Genomic DNA, 16,724 nt, shown 5'->3' on the forward strand with positions numbered 1-16,724 from the left:
TACATGTCTACTGAAGTGAGGACTGAAAACAGGAGTGGTTATTGCCTAGTAAATCATACTCATCAACCCCTAAACAAGCTAGAACAAGGGGAAAAAAACCTATTAATTTGCCCAAATGGAGAAACATACCATGTTTACGATTTAAAGTACTCAATGTTATTAAGGTGACAGTTCTTCCCAAATTTATGTATAGATCCAATGCAATCACTATTACAATCCCAGCAGGCTTGTAAAAATTAGGAATCAAGGGGGCACCTGGGTGGCTCAGTTTGTTGAGCATCCGACTTCGACTCAGGTCATGATCTTGTGGTTCATGAGTTTGAGCCTGGTGTCGGGCTCACTGCTGTTAGCTCAGAGCCCATTTCAGATCCTCTGTTCCCCTCGTTTGCTGCCCCTCTCCCACTCACACTCTCTCTCAAAAAAAATAAAATAAAATAAAAGTAAAAATTAGGAATCGGTAAGCTGATCCTAAACTGGGTATGGAAACAGAAAGGACCTAGAGTAGCCAAAGCTATTCTTTGGGAAAAAAACTGAACAAATTTGGAGTACTTCCCTGATTTCAAGCTTACTATAAAGACACAGTAATCAGGACCCTGTTGTTGGTATAAGGATAGGCCTATAGATTAACATAACAGAATGGAGCCCAGAAATAGGTCTTCCCATTTACTGACAACTGATTTTCACCAAAAGCACCAAGGAAATTCAGTGGAGACAGGATAGTCTTAAGTGAATGGTGTTGGAACCATCAGATATATCCATATGCAAACAAACTAACAGACTTCAGCTTTTGCCTCGCACCAAAATTAACTCAAAGACCGATCACAAACATAAAAGTAATGAAAAACTATAGATCTTCCAAAAGAAAACAAAAACATTTTAAGGGTTAGGTAAAAATGCCTTAATTATAACACCGCAAATGTGATCAACAAAAGATTGATGAATCAGAATTAATCAAATCAATCTGCCCCTCCAAATATGGATGACATATTTGCAAATAGGACTCTAAAATCGTGAGGTGCTTAAATACTATTCTTCCTTAGGGATGGGGACAACTTGGATAGATAAACACTAGCCAAATATTTCTAACACATTAGACAGCCCTATAGTTACAGGTAACAATTTAGAGATCTTACCTGGGTTTTTTCAAAGGCTTCTTGATCATTTGTCTGGTCCTGCGTCTTGCATTCATTTAACAAATTTATTAAGTGCTTAGTATGTTCCAGGCACAGATTGAGGGTAAAAGTGAACAAAGAGTTCCTGGTTCCTAGAGCTTACTTTCTTGGAAGGAGTCAGACAAAAAGCAATAACAAAACAATCTTTAATATGTTAGGTAGTGATGAGTACTATGGAGAAAAATAAGGCAAGTGTTAGAGAGATATGCTGTAGGTAGTTTAGATAATGTTACGGCCTCTCTGAAAGGCGATCATTGGTGCAAACACCTGTTGCAAGTGAAGAAGCCCATCATGCAAATAATGGGCAGGGGGTGGCAGAGTCCAGCAAAAAGCATGGTGGGAGAGTGCTTGGCAGGTTGAAGGAAGGTGAAGGAAGGTGTGATTGGAGCCCAGCAAATGAAGAAACAGTGGAAGATGAGCTGGGAGTGGGGGAAGCGCAGATCAAGTGTGGATTGGTTTATAGGCAACGGTGAAGAGTTTGGATTTCATTCTAATTTTGATGGGAAGCCCCATTGTCAGTCTTGTTCACTGTTGCATCCCCAGGGCTGTGAACACCACCCTAGCACATGGATCCTAGTTTTTTTCCAAATCGATCTATAGCTCTGTAGCATCTCCTATCAAAACAGTGACAGGATTGTATGGGGGAACTGAAAAGCAAACCTAAAATTTATGAGGAACGGCAAAAGGCCAAGAACTGTCGAGACACTCCAGAAGCACCAAGATATCATGCCTTTATTGCATTATAAAGTTATAATAATTTAGACAAGGAGATTGGCCCTGGATTAATGAAACAGATGAGGGAGCTCAGAGAAAGAGCCATGCATATTTAAAAACCTAATATACACAGGGGAGTCTGGGTGGCTTAATTGGTTAAGCACTGGATGTCGACTCAGGTCCTGATCTCACAGTTCATGAGTTCAGGCTCCACACTGGGCTTTGTGGAGCCTGCTTCAGATTCTGTGTCTCCCCCTCTCTCTGACCCTCTCCAGCTCATACTCTGTCGCTATCTCTCTCAAATATAAATAACGTCATTAAAAAAACATTAAAAAAAAAAAGAAAAATCTAATATACACAGAATGGGGAAAGGAGGAACCCTGTTGCTAGGGCAATTGTAAAAAATGAAAATAGGTCCCTACTCTACATCACACCCAAAACTAAATTCTGGGTGGACTCAGGCCTTAAATGTGAAAGGCAAACTTTATATTTTATAGACAGAAATGTAGGCAAATATCTTTATGATCAAGATCAAGAGGTTTGATAGCTCTTTCCTGAATTCAACCACATTAAAATTAGGGACTTCTGGGGCATCTGGGTGGCTCAGTCAGTTAAGCACCCAGCTCCTGATTTCGGCTCAGATCATGATCTCAGGTTCTTGAGATCAAGCCCCACATCGGCCTCTGTGTTGACAGTGTGGAGCCTGCTTGGGATTCTCTCTCCTTCTCTCTCTGCCCCTCCCCCCTCACTCTCTCTCTCTGTAAATAAATAAATAAACTTAAAAAAAATAAACTTAAAAAAATAAACTTAAAAAAAAACCTTTTATTCATCAACTTCATTCATCAACATACCCAATAAAGACAGGAAAAAAAAACAAAAAACAAAAAAAACCCAATTCACCAGCCATAAATTTGGAGGAGACACGGACAACACATATTTCACAAGAGTCAATAACTAGAATGGGGCTGTTCAAAAGAGCCTTCCGCCGTGATGGCAATATTCTATATTTGCACAATAGCTCCGAGCCACACGTAGCTATTGAACACTAGAAAATATGGCTAGTGAGACTGAGGGGCTGAATTTTAGGTGGTATTTAGTTTTATTAGCAATGGATAGCACAGATTTAGATATAAAGAACATAAAAGAGGAAACAGAATGGAATAAACGCAAAAAGTCAATCAGATTGGTAATCAGGAATACACAAATGAAAACCATGATTAAAAACCAAATTAAAATCATTTCACAGCCTCTGAATGCACAAAAATTAAAAAGTCAGATAATATCAATTGTTGCATAGGATGCAGAACAACAGGAACTCTCCCCCACTGCAGTGAGGATATAAATTGTTACAACTCTTTGGAAAACAAACCCCCCAAACCCTTACACCCCAGCAAAGGCAGATGAGATAATCTAGTAAGACTCCTGTCTTTCCCCCTAAGGGAAGGTGAACCTGCCTGAAATAATCCTTTCTTTGCCTTTTTTTTGTGCAGCCCCTGGGGCCTCCCCTCTACTTGCTAGATGGAATGCTGCCAGATTCATGAATCGATTAATAAAGCCAATTAGATCTTTAAAATTTACTGGGTTGAATTTTTGTTATTTAACACTTCAATTATTATAGAAGAAACGTTGTCTTAAACCTGGTATGTGGTGTGATGTTAATTCACAGCCCCCTCTGGGAAGCCAGTAGCATTGCTCATAAAATAGTTAAGCAATTTTATGATAGATTATAATGAAATGAAGATATCTTGTGAGAAACTAGATAGCTGTCTACTAAAGTTGACTGTCCACTATCAGTCAAGAGTCTAAAGATCAATTAATTAATTTATTTATAAGTAGGCTCAATGTCCAACGTGGATCTCAAACTCACAACGCTGAGATCAAGAGTCACATACTCTTGTGACTAAGCCAGCCAGGCGCCCCAAAGAGTCTACAGATTTTTTTTTTTTTAATTCTTTAAAGTTTATTAAGTAATCTCTACACCCAACGTGGGGCTCAAACTCACAACCTCAGAAGTTGCACAGTCCTCTGAGCCAGCCAGGTGCCCCGAAGAGTCTACAGATCTTTAATGAGACATTTCTTTTGTACACAACCTAACAACAATTACTATGATGTGATTTATCATCATAAGAAATCGGTCTTAGTCCCCATTCCTATCACAGGGCTCCTAAAACCCTTGGAATTTTATAAGTGGTTAGAATGAAAAAGATTGTCTTTTGTTATTCATAACAAGTCCCTTTCAACCACTCCAGAGTTTATCTTAATGAGGTGACTTTTGGAAAACCCCTAAATTGGGGGGCTGATTGCCATGGAAACCAACCAGTTGGAAGGCTGGAAATGTTAGCCCTACTTCCCCATCCCTGGAAAGGGGAGAGGGACTAGAGGTTGGATTAATCATCAATGGCCAATGATTTCATTGATCACACCTGTGCAATGACTCCTCTATAAAAATCCGGAAGGCAACAGGGTTTTGGAGAGCTTCCGGTTGGTGAACACCCAGAGGTGGGAGAGCAGCGTGCCCAGAGGGAGTAAGGCAGCCCTGCACCCTTTACCCTCTACATACCTTGCCCAAAGCGTCTCTTCCATTTGGCTGTTTCTGAGTTAGAGCCTTTGTAATAGACTGGTAATCTAGTAAGTAAACTGAGTTCTGTGAGCCCATCTAAGAAATTAGTCAAACCCCAGGAGCCGGAAGTGAGAACTTCTGATTTATAGCTAGTGGATCAGAAGTACAGGTGACAACCTGGACGTGTGGTTGGCATCTGACCTGGGAGTGGGGAGGGGACAGTCTTCTAGACTGAGCCCTTAACCTGTGGGATAACTCCAGGTAGATGGGACCAGAATTGAGTTAAATTATAGGACAACCAGCTGGTGTCAGAGAATTGCTTGGTGTGGGGAAAAATTCTCACATCTGATGTCATAAGTACTGAACTATTAGGGCGCCTGGGTGGCTCAGTCGGTTAAACGTCTGACTCTTCATTTTGACTCAGGTTATGATCTCAGGGTTCATGAGACTGACAGTGCAGAGCCTGCTTGGGATTCTCTCTCTCTCTCTCTCTGTCTCTCTCTCAAAAATAAATAGGGGCACCCGGGTGGCTCAGTCAGTTGAGCGTCCTACTTCAGGTCAGGTCATGATCTCATGGTTTGCGGGTTCAAGCCCTGTGTTGGGCTCTGTGCTGACAGCTCAGAGCCTGGAACCTGCTTCGGATTCTGTGTCTCCCTCTCTCTGCGCCTCACCTGCTCACACGCTCACTCTCTCTCTCTCAAAAGTAAATGTTTTTTTTATTTAAAAAAATAACTTAAAAAAAAAAGGGTACTAAAGTATTGAGAGTAGAGTAGAAACAGAAAAAAATTTTTCCTTTGAATTACCTATGGGGTGCCTGGGTGGCTCAGTCAGTTAAGCATCCAACTTCAGCTCAGGTCGTGATCTCACGGTTTATGGGTTCAAGCCCTATGTCAGGCTCTGTGCTGACAGCTCAGAGCCTGGAGCCTGCTTCAGATTCTGTGTCTCCCTCTCTCTCTGCCCCTCCGCACTCGCGCTCTGTTCCTCTCTCTCAAAAATAAACGTTAAAAATAACAATAAAAATAAAATAAAAAATTAAATTACCTAGTAATTTTTCTCCCTGTGTTTCTACCAAGAGAGAAATCTTTGATGTGGTCTGTGAGAAGCCTTTGCTATTACAGCAAAACTATAATAAAAGTTTGGCATGTGGTCATAATTAACTTGTCTTAAGGGGCACCTGGGTGGCTCAGTTGGTCGAGTGTCCGACTTCAGCTCAGGTCATGATCTCATGGTTCGTTTGTTCGAGCCCCTCATCAGGCTCACCACTGTCTGCACTGTGAGTGCAGACCCCGCTTCAGTGCCCGCTTGGGATCCTCTGTCCCCATCTCTCCCTTCCTCTTCCCTATGCATATGCACACACTCTTTCTCTCAAAAAATAAACATTAAAAAATGTTTTTAAATGTTTATTTAGAGAGAGAGACAGAGTGCAAGCAAGGGAGGGGCAGAGAGACAGGAGACACAGACTTGGAAGCAGGCTCAAGGCTCCAAGCTGTCAGCACAGAGCCCGACAAGGGGCTTGAACCAATGAACCGTGAGATCATGACTTGAGCACAAGTTGGATGCTTAACCAGCTGAGCCACCCAGGCGCCTCCAAAAATAAACATTTTTTAAAGAATAAAATAAATTGCCTGAAAAGATTTGTAAACACTTTATATCCTAGAAAAAGTCTTCGCACACATGCATGAGGAGATAGGAACAAGAATGTTTATATCAGCATTGTTTATAGTAGCAAAAACTAGGCATGTATATCTACCAAGAATGGGACGGACATTGTGGAATGTTCGTACAATGGAATACTATGCAACAGTGAACACATCAATTCCAACTATACCCATCAACATGGGCGAGTCACAGAAGAATCATCTCAGAAGAGTGCGTACAGTGTCATTTCGTTTCTGTAGAGTTCAAAACCAGACAAGACTAAATATCATATTATTTAGATATACATACACGTGTGATAAAGATTAGCACAAAAGTTGGGATGGGAGTTATCTCTTAGGGGGCCAGGAAGGAGGTGTAAGGGAACTGCAGAGAAACTGATAAAACTTCCTTCCTTAACTTTGTCGGACATTCTTTTTACTCTTGTTTGGACACTACATACACATTATGTACATTAATTAGCATAACAACAAAGAGTTAAAAAAAAAATCGGTCTTGTGGCGCCTGGGTGGCTCAGTCGGTTAAGTGTCCGGCTCTTGATCTTGGCTCCGGTCAGGATTTCGAGGTTTGTGAGTTCGAGCCCCACATCGGGCTCTGCACCATCAGTGCTTGGGATTCTGTCTCTCCTCCTCTCTGCCTCTCCCCAGCTTGTGCTGTCTCTCAAAATAAGTAAATAAACATAAAAATGTGGTTTTAAACGTCACCCTGAGATACAATGAGTTACAGTTCTGCTGGGACTCCAGGGAGTGCAGTGGACGTGGGAAGAAGTTTAGGGCAACCAAGGTCTTTGCCGTTCCCTTTGGCGTGAGCTCTGCCTGCTGGTTGTGTGCTCTTTGCACTCGCACTCAGGTTCTTCATCAGAAAAACATGGACGGCGGTAGTGCCTGCATTGTGGTGAGGATTATTGGACAAAATATGCAAAGCACTCCAGGGTAGCCGGTGTGCAGGCGTTCAAGGGCGCCTGGCTCCGGGGACCCCAAACAGATCAGGTGCGGCCACTCACTGCTGACGAAATCCAAAGACAGAGAGACAAGTGGAGGTGAAAGAAGAAAGGGATTTAATTCAGTGAGGCCCCCACCGGGAAAACAGCTTCTCAAAGACTGTCTTCAAAGTGCTGAAAATACTTCCAGGTTTATGTAGGAAAACGTGGGGCGTAGGTGGGGGGTGAAAGTCAAATCACTGGTCATTGTCTTGGAGTCAGTCATGGGGGGAGGATCTTGATCTTGCTCGCTCAGGAAAGTCCTTGCGGCTTGAGGGGCTAGTTTTCCTTTCCCCATGGTGGTGGGGGGGGGGGGCGGGGGATGCTTTGCCCTCAGGGTCTTGCTCCTGAGCCTAGAGACAGGCTAGAAAGAAACACCCAACTAGCAAGTTTGAGGTCAAAATGGAGGCAGCTGAAGTCCTTCATCAGCACAGTCCCTGGTACTCAGTAACCACTCAGGACCACCACAGGGCGGCTCAGGAACAGGGGATTTTTTTTTTTTCTAACTCACGGAGAAGCATCAGTCAACTCGCCAAGTCCTTTGCCTGCCAGCTTGTATCTGCCAAGAAGAGACTTCTTTTTCTAGTTGGCACAAAAGTTAGTACCCCTGCAAATGCCCAGGAAACAGAATTTACCACTGGCACGTTGGTTGGTAGGAGGGATGTAGGTATTGAGATAAACAGCAGGGAGGGGCATCTAGCTGGCTTGGTTGGTGGAGGATGCCATTTTTGATCCCGGGGTTGTGAGTTCGAGTCCCACTTTGGTTGTATATATACATCTATTTATCTATCTATCTATCTATCTATCTATTAGCAGGAAAAGAACCTGTCACATGAGCTGAGAAATTTGGGTGCTTCTCCCAGGGTTGAGAGAGGACAATATGGTCAGTCCACCCTAATCTCTGTCCAATGCTTTTTCTACCTGCGAGTAGCTGGAGTTGCTGGAGGTCTCTCAAGCCTGAGGGTACAAAATGGCGCCCCTAAGAGCCTTCATTCCTTGCAGCCTTTCTCTTACCTGGTCCGAACCACACGGGGACTCCTGCCTCCTGGTGGCCAGTGTGGATTCCGCACATTCCCAGGAGCTACATGCTACCTGATGCTGGGGGCTGGGGAGCAGTACCAGGTAAGGTCAACCACAGACAAATCATATCTGGAGAGCCCGTTTGCGTGGGAAGGCACCGTTAGTTCCTGTCTTACGCGTGTCTGCTTGTAGTAAATCTGTCCCAAATCATGGGAACTGACGCTTGAGGGAAAAAAAAGCAAAGCAAACGCACTATACTATTTTCAGATTCCGTTTTCTTAAAATCCTGTACGAATTTGCCAGGGTTCTTTGTGTTTTCCCTTCAGAGCTGGGTGTTCCGTCTGTTGTCCTTCTGTGGGCACATCACATACCGGATCTGTTTCTCCACATCCTGAGTCGCCAGAGACTTCATCATGTTTGTTTTAGAGGGCCGAAGCTAGGAGCAAAAATGCCCACTTAAAACGACTTTTTAAGGGGCCCCTGGGTGGCTCAGTCAGTTGAGCATCTGACTTTTGTTCAGGTCGTGATCTCAAGGTTCGTGAGTTCGAGGTGATCTCAAGGTTGGTGAGTTCGAGCCCAGCGTGGAGCCAGCTTCGGATCCTCTTTCTCCCTCTCTCTGCCCCTCCCTGCTCACACTCTCCGTCTTTCTCCAAAACGAATAAACATTTAAAACTTAATAATTAATTAAAAAATAAAATTATGGTGAAATATAAAGAGCTTATCATTTTAGCCATTTTTAAGCGTACGTTCCATGGCATTAAGTACATTCCCACTGTTGTGAAACCATCACCACCACCCATCTCCACAACTTTTTCATCTTCCCCAACTGAAACTCTGTCCCCATTAAACTCATTTCCTAGTGGCCACCATTCTGCTTTCGGACTCGATGAATCTGACCAGCCGAGGCCCGCACATGCCCACTTTTGATTCTTACGGATGTGCTTTTGTATTGTGAATCTGCTGTCATATTATATACCCACGACGTGAAAATTATGAGTCCTTCACTTTGTATCTTTGCTTGTGCTTTAAAAATCTTATGGCGCCTGGGTGGCTCAGTCGGTTAAGTGTCCGACTTCAGCTCAGGTCATGATCTCGCAGTTCAGAGTTGGAGCCCTGACTCAGGCTCTGTGCTGACAGCTTGGAGCCTGGAGCCTGCTTCCGATTCTGTGTCTCCCTCTATCTCCGCCTTTCCCCCACTCACACTCTGTCTCTGTCTCTCAAAAATGAATAAGCATTAAAGAAAATAAAAATCTAGTAAGAATTTTTTTATTGTGGTAAAATGTGCATACAATTTAGCATTCTAACTCTTTTTTTTTTTTTTAAGGTTTACTTTTGAGAAAGAGTGCAAGCAGGGAAAGAGCAGAGAGAGTGGGGGGCAGAGGGTCCAAAGGGGGCTCTGCACTGACGGCAACAAGCCCGATGCAGGGCTCGAACTCATGAACCATGAGATCATGACCTTCAGCCATAACCAAGAGTCAGATGCTTAACCAACTGAGTCACCCAGGCCCTTCTCTTTTTTCATTTCCAATGTATAAATGTACACTTTGTTTTCTTTTTGTTTTTCTTTATCAGGCTTGATAAACTTTGGTGAGGTGTTTATCTTATTGACACCCAGATAATAATAATAATAATAATAATAATAATAATAACAACAACAATAATAAAGATACACACGTACACATATTCTGGCAAAATTCCTGAACCTCATGGGTAACAGGAGAACTGTGCAAGTTTTCACACTGAAGGAAGAGGCTATTTTTAAAAAGGAAAGCAAATAAATCTAGCATGAGAATTCTCATTTGCTGCACTGGAAACAAGAAGACGGGGGAAGAATATCTACAAACAGAAAAGAAGCTGCAACTAAGAGCCGAGAATCTTATTCCCAGACAAAATGCCATTCATCTTTTGGGGCAGAAGAAAGATAATAGTGGATGCTCAAGGGCTCGATCTATTGCCCCTGGATGTGGGCTGAGGAAAATCCTTAAAGTTCTCTAATAGGTTGATAATTATATTAGAAAAGAGATCTCAATATTGGGTAGATGAAGAAAGAGTACAGTACTTGTGAATAATTAATTTTGTACTAGATGTAGTTACATCTTTTCCTTTTTTCACTACTTTTCTTTATTTTTTTCATTTTCTTCTTTTTTTTTCCAATATATGAAATTTATTGTCAGATTGGTTTCCATACAACACCCAGTGCTCATCCCAAAAGGTGCCCTCCTCAATACCCATCACCCACCCTCCCATCCCTCCCGCCCCACATCAACCCTCAGTTTGTTCTCAGTTTTTAAGAGTCTCTTATGCTTTGGCTCTCTCCCACTCTAACCTCTTTTTTTTTTTTTTTCCCTTCCCCTCCCCCATGGGTTTCTGTTAAGTTTCTCAGGATCCACATAAGAGTGAAACCATATGGTATCTGTCTTTCTCTGTATGGCTTATGTCACTTAGCATCACACTCTCCAGTTCCATCCACATTGCTACAAAGGGCCATATTTCATTCTTTCTCATTGCCACATTCATTTTCTTCTTAAAAATATTTTTTAGGGGCGCCTGGGTGCCTCAGTCGGTTGAGCGTCCGACTTCGGCTCAGGTCATGATCTCACTGTCCGTGGGTTCGAGCCCCGCGTCGGGCTCTCTGCTGACAGCTCGGAGCCTGGAGCCTGTTTCGGATTCTGTGTCTCCCTCTCTCTGACCCTCCCCCATTCATGCTCTGTCTCTCTCTGTCTCAAAAATAAATAAACATTAAAAAAAATTTTTTTTTTAAATATTTTTTTAAAAATATCGGGGCGCCTGGGTGGCGCAGTCGGTTAAGCGTCCGACTTCAGCCAGGTCACGATCTCGCGGTCCGTGAGTTCGAGCCCCGCGTCAGGCTCTGGGCCGATGGCTCGGAGCCTGGAGCCTGTTTCCGATTCTGTGTCTCCCTCTCTCTCTGCCCCTCCCCCGTTCATGCTCTGTCTCTCTCTGTCCCAAAAATAAAATAAAAAACGTTGAAAAAAAAAATTAAAAAAAAAATATCTTTAAAGTTTACTCATTCATTCATTCATTCATTTTTTAAGTAATCTCTACGCCAAACATGGGGCTCGAACTCAGGACCCCGAGATCAAGAGTCATGCTCTTCTGACTGAGCCAGCCAGGTGCCCCTATTTTTCCTTTTTCTTTAAAAAATTATTATTATTATTATTTTAATGGACAATTTATTCATTCAACATGTTGACTGCCAGGCTCAGCAGCAACTTTCGGAGGTGACAAGGCAGTTGTTCAGTGAAGAGTTTTCAAATAGAAGATACTCTTGGGTGCCTGGGTGGCTCAGTCGTTAAGCATCTGAGTTTGGCTTAGGTCATGATCTCACAGTCGGTGAGTTCGAGTCCCACATCGGGTAAGCTTTGGGTAAAGAGAAAGCAGGGTGAAGCCCTGCTTTGGGTAAAAACAGGACCTCTAGGTGAGCCCTGCTTCTCTCTCTCTCTCTGCCCCTGGCTAACTTGCGCCCTCTCTCTCAAAAAAAAAAAAAAAAAAAAAGTAGATAGTCTTAAGGAGTGCCTTGGGTGGCTGGTTGGTTAAGTGTCCAACTCCTGATTTCAGTTCAGATATTGATCGCAGGGTCATGAGTTCAAGTTCCACACCACAGGGAGCCTACTTAAAAAACATGCACATAAGAGAAGTTGAGCCTGAGAATAGATGGGAAAATGAGGAATAAAATTGCAGTTTCTAAACTTTTTTTTGGTAAAGATTTATTTATTTATTTATTTACTTACTTACTTAATTTAAGTAATCTCTACAACCAATGGAGGGCTTGAATTCATGACCCTGACATCGAGGGTCACATGTCCTACCAACTGACCCAGCCAGGCACAAACTTTTTTTTTTTTAATGTGTATTTATTTGATTTTTTTAAATGTTTGTTTATTTTTGTGAGAGAGAGACAGAGCACGAGCAGGGGAGGAGCAGAGGGAGAGGGAGACACAGAATCTGAAGCAGGCTCCAGGCTCTGTGTGGGACTCGAACTCAAGAGCTATGAGATCATGACCTGAGTTGAAGTTGGACACTTAACTGACTGAGCCACCCAGGCGCCCCTATTTATTTTTAGAGAGAGAGAGTATGTGCACACGAGCTGCAGAGGAGTAGAGAGAATCTTAAGCAGGATCCACACTGACAGCGAAGAGGGTCATCTCGATCTCATGGGGCTCGATCTCATGAACAGTGAGATCATGACCTGAGCCTAAATCAAAAGTCGGGTGCTTAGCCAACTGAGCCACCCAGGCGACCCGGCTCCTCTAAACCTTTGATCTGGGTTAAGAGGTGGGGGTATGAGTAGGTAAAATGTTTTGGATTCTGTGTCTCCCTCTCTCTCTCTGCCCCTCCCCCGCTCGCATTTTCTCTCTCACTCAAAGATAAACAAATCTTAAAAAAAAAAAGTAGGAGCGACAGCGACGCAAGATGGCAGCCACCACGGGCTCGGGAGTAAAAGTCTGTCGCAATTTTCAATTGTTGGAAGAACTGGAAGAAGGCCAGAAAGGAGTAGGAGATGGCACAGTTAGCTGGGGTCTAGAAGATGATGAAGACATGACACTTACAAGATGGACAGGGATGATAATTGGGCCTCCAAGAACAATTATGAAAACCGAATATACAGCCTTAAAATAGAATGTGGACCTAAATGCCCAGAAGCACCCCCGTTTGTAAGATTTGTAACAAAAATTAATATGAATGGAGTTAATAGTTCTAATGGAGTGGTGGACCCAAGAGCCATATCAGTGCCAGCAAAGTGGCAGAATTCATATAGCATCAAAGTCGTCCTGCAAGAGCTCCGGCGCCTAATGACGTCTAAAGAAAACATGAAACTCCCTCAGCCGCCCGAAGGACAGTGTTACAGCAATTAAAAAGAAAAACCACAGGCCGTCCCCTACCCCCCTCCCATTCGATTTAAGCAGTCTTCATTTTCCACGGTAGTAAATTTTCTAGATACGTCTTGTAGACCTCAAAGTACTGGAAAGGAAGCTCCCATTCAAAGGCAATTTATCTCAAGATACTGTAAACGACACTAATTTTTTTGTCCATTTAAGATATATAAGTTGTGCTATAAGAAATCATCCTGTCAAGTGTAACCACTGTCCACATAGTTGAACTTCTGGGATCAAGAAAGTATATTTAAATTGGTTCCCATCATAACTGGTGGGGCACATCTAACTCAACTGTGAAAAGACACATCACACAATCGCCTTGCTGCTGATTACATGGCCTGGGGTCTCTGCCTTCTCCCCTTCTCCTCCCCCTGCCTCCCTGCCTGCCTGCCTGCCTGCCTCCCTCCCTCCCTCCCTCCCTGCAACAGCCCTCCAGCTTGGGGTGGCTTGCTAGATAGAGTAGGTGTGAAGGTTTCAGGTCACAGCCTGTGGGACTACTGCTGGGTGTGTGGGGGTGCTCCAGCTGCACCCCTGCTTTTTTTAAGTCTTAAATGATGCCCCCACCACCACACCCCCCCCAAGCCATTGTCCCTTCTTCACTTTCCACCACCACCCTTGGCCGAAGCATAGATTGTAACCCCCTCTGCTCCCCTCTGACATTGGCCTTTGGTGAGGAATTCAGGGCTCTCCCCATATCTTCTCCCCCACCTTAATCGAGGGGTGCTGCTTTTTCCTTCCTCCTCCTCAACTCCCTTTTTGTACCATCACCACCCAACACTTTCCAGAATACTTCCTTGCTTTGGCCAGAAGCCATCAGGTAAGGTTGGAAAGAGTCTCTGACTTCCCTCATTTAGTTTTGGAACCACATTTACTCTCCACCAGCCTGGGAATGAATATTGGGTCCTCAGCCCTGCTACCCTCTGCTGTCATCGTCAGCTGATGCGTGCGGTTTTTTAACTCAGGTTTTGATAAAGTGAAAAGAACAGTCACCAGGGGTACTCACACCTGCCAGCTCTCAAAGTTCTTGGTGGTTAAACTTGGAGAAAGGCCGCAGAAGACACTGGTAAGCACACACGATCCCTCTGAATGAATTTTCCTGCAATTGCTTTTGCTTTTAAAAATTGAAGAAGTTTTACACAGGGTTCTCATGCGGTCATCTTGCAATCCGTTTGGGTCTAGTTTGGAATGTGGCAACTGGAACAAAAAGAACCTTGAATTCGGTGCATACTTTGGTTTTGGTGCTGCTGTTTCTCACGGTCCTCAGCAGGGATTGAAAAAGAACTCGGTGTGCACAGCAGATCCCCGAAATTGGCGGGCTTGACTTCCTGGCAAATTGCTGCGTTTTTCCACTTTTCTGTTCAGGACCACTAAATGCTGAGATGTGGATGCATACCGAAATAAGAGCGATTCACTGTGTTCAAAAAAAAAAAAAAAAAAAAAAGTAAACACATCATACTGTTAAGGTAGCTTGAAATGGAGAAAACAATTCAGAGTTATTGCACATCCAGAACCCAAGAAGAAGGCAATTAAAGAGGTGTCTGACCCTGGGAATAACATTGATTCAATCAAGAGTGACTAGCATAATAGGAAAAAATAGTCTACCTCTCAGATGAGTAGTAGTGAAACAATATAAATTAATGGAATGAAGTTAGGTATATTTGAGAAAATGAGTGATTTTCATAGGATAATGGTTGATGGCACAGAGTATCAAGCAGGCTTTTTTTTGTTGTTGTAGAGATAACAGCTGATTCTATACTTTATATGGAAACTCACAGGACTTAGAAAGGCTAACCCAATCTCAGAGAAGACCAAATCTGGAGGGCTTCCTCTGATTTCGAGACTAAGCCAAGTGAGACAGAGTGGCCTTGGTGTAAGGATAGCTAAGTAGATCAACAAGGAGATATTCCCTGAGTTTGAGCCCTGCACCGGACTCTGTGCTGACAGAGCAGAGCCTGCCTGGGATTCTCTCCTCTCTCTCTGCCCCTCCCCTGCTGATGCTGTCTCTCTCTCAAAATAAATTAACATTAAAAAAGAAAAAAATTAACAAGACTGACAATACTGAATGTTGTGAGAGTGTAAAGCAACTGATGCTCTCCTACATTGCTGGTGGAGTATAGAATGGAACAGCCATTCTGCAAAACTGGCAGTTTTTACATAAACATAATCTAGGACCCAGCAAGTCCACTCCCATGTATATAGTGAAATGGGTTCACAGAAAGACTTGTACACAAGAGTAAATGTAAATGGCAGCTTCCTTGCCTAACTGTCTCCAAACTGGAAACAACCCAGATGTCCATCAGCAGGAGAATAAACTGCGATGTACTTAGAAGTCAAATATTACCTAGTAATTAAAAAAACAATTGATACACAAGACAGCATGGATGGTTCTCAAGAACATTATGCTGAGTGAAAGATATAAGACATAAAAGAGTACAAGATGTTTTTTAAAAAATTGTTGACGTTCATTTTTGAGAGAGAGACAGAATGTGAGCAGGGACAGAGAAAGAGGGAGACACAGAATCCAAAGAAGGCTCCAGGCTTTGAGCTGTCAGCACAGAGCCTGATGCGGGGCTCAGGGCTTGAACCCAGGGCTCGAACCTGTGAACGATGAGCCATGAGATCATGACCTGAGGCAAAGTCAGACACCGACTAAGCCACCCAGGCGCCCTCTAAAATTAATTTCAAGAATAGGTAAAACTAACCTATGTGATAGAAGTCAGGATAGGAACCCCCTGTTTTCTTTTACCTGAGAGAAGCTCTCTGGAGTGCTGGAAATGTTCTATCTTTGAACTGGTGGTGGTTACATAGGCTTTGCTTTTAAAATATCTGCATTTTGCTGTATATAAACTATACATACCTTCAATAAAGAAAATAGGAAAAACTGAAACTATAGATTATTTGGAAATTTTTAAGAAAAAAAACCCCACTTCGTATGAAACTCTATTGGACACAGTTGAAGCCATACTCAGAGGAAAATGTATAGTCATTAATATTTTGCTTACCGGGGCGCCTGGGTGGCTCAGTCAGTTGAGCGTCCGACTTCTCCTCAGGTCATGATCTCTGGGTTCACAAGTTCGAGCCCCACATCCGGCTCTGTGCTGACAGCTCAGAGCCTGGAGCTTGCTTCAGATTCTGCTTCAGATTCTGTGTTTCCCTCTCTCTCTTCCCCTCCCCCACTCCTGCTCTGTCTCTGTCTCTGAAAAATAAATAAACATTAATATTTTGGTTACCAAAAAATACTAAAAATAAACTATTTAATTCAATAAACTATTAAACTAATAAGGTAAAAATAGTGTTAATAAAGAGGAAAGTCGAAATTAAGGAAGTAGAAAATAAAACAGTAGAAGAACGAGTAAAAGAAAATGATATTTCTTTGAAGATAGGAATAAAATAGAGCAAGGAATAGGTTTAGCAAATACCTGGGCGCCATCAGTGGTTCCTGTGATTTTTGTCTTGAAACTTTGGTGCTGTCCTAACTGTGGGATTTGCTGCCGTTCATTCATTTACTAAATTAAAAAAAAACAATCTGTTGGGGCCTGGGTGGCTCAGTCAGTTGGATGTCTGACTCTTGGTTTCCGCTCCAGTCATGATCTCTTGGTTCGTGGGCCCCAGCCCCCGGGACGGGTCTGCGTTGGGAGTGCGGAGCCTGTTTGGGATAATCTCTTTCTCTCTTCCTCTGCCTCTACCCCCCTCCCCCAACTTGCGCTATGTCAAACAAATAAACATTA

The 16,724-nt window shown here is 43.1% G+C and overlaps 1 pseudogene; it reads left to right on the forward strand.

The window, feature by feature from the left end:
- Positions 1–12,532: 12,532 nt before the first annotated feature.
- Positions 12,533–14,331, forward strand: LOC131497133 (ubiquitin-conjugating enzyme E2 variant 1-like; annotated as a pseudogene).
- The last annotated feature ends 2,393 nt before the right edge of the window (positions 14,332–16,724 follow it).

The sequence above is a fragment of the Neofelis nebulosa genome, chromosome 16 (assembly GCF_028018385.1).
Source record: "Neofelis nebulosa isolate mNeoNeb1 chromosome 16, mNeoNeb1.pri, whole genome shotgun sequence".
NCBI lineage: Eukaryota > Metazoa > Chordata > Mammalia > Carnivora > Felidae > Neofelis > Neofelis nebulosa.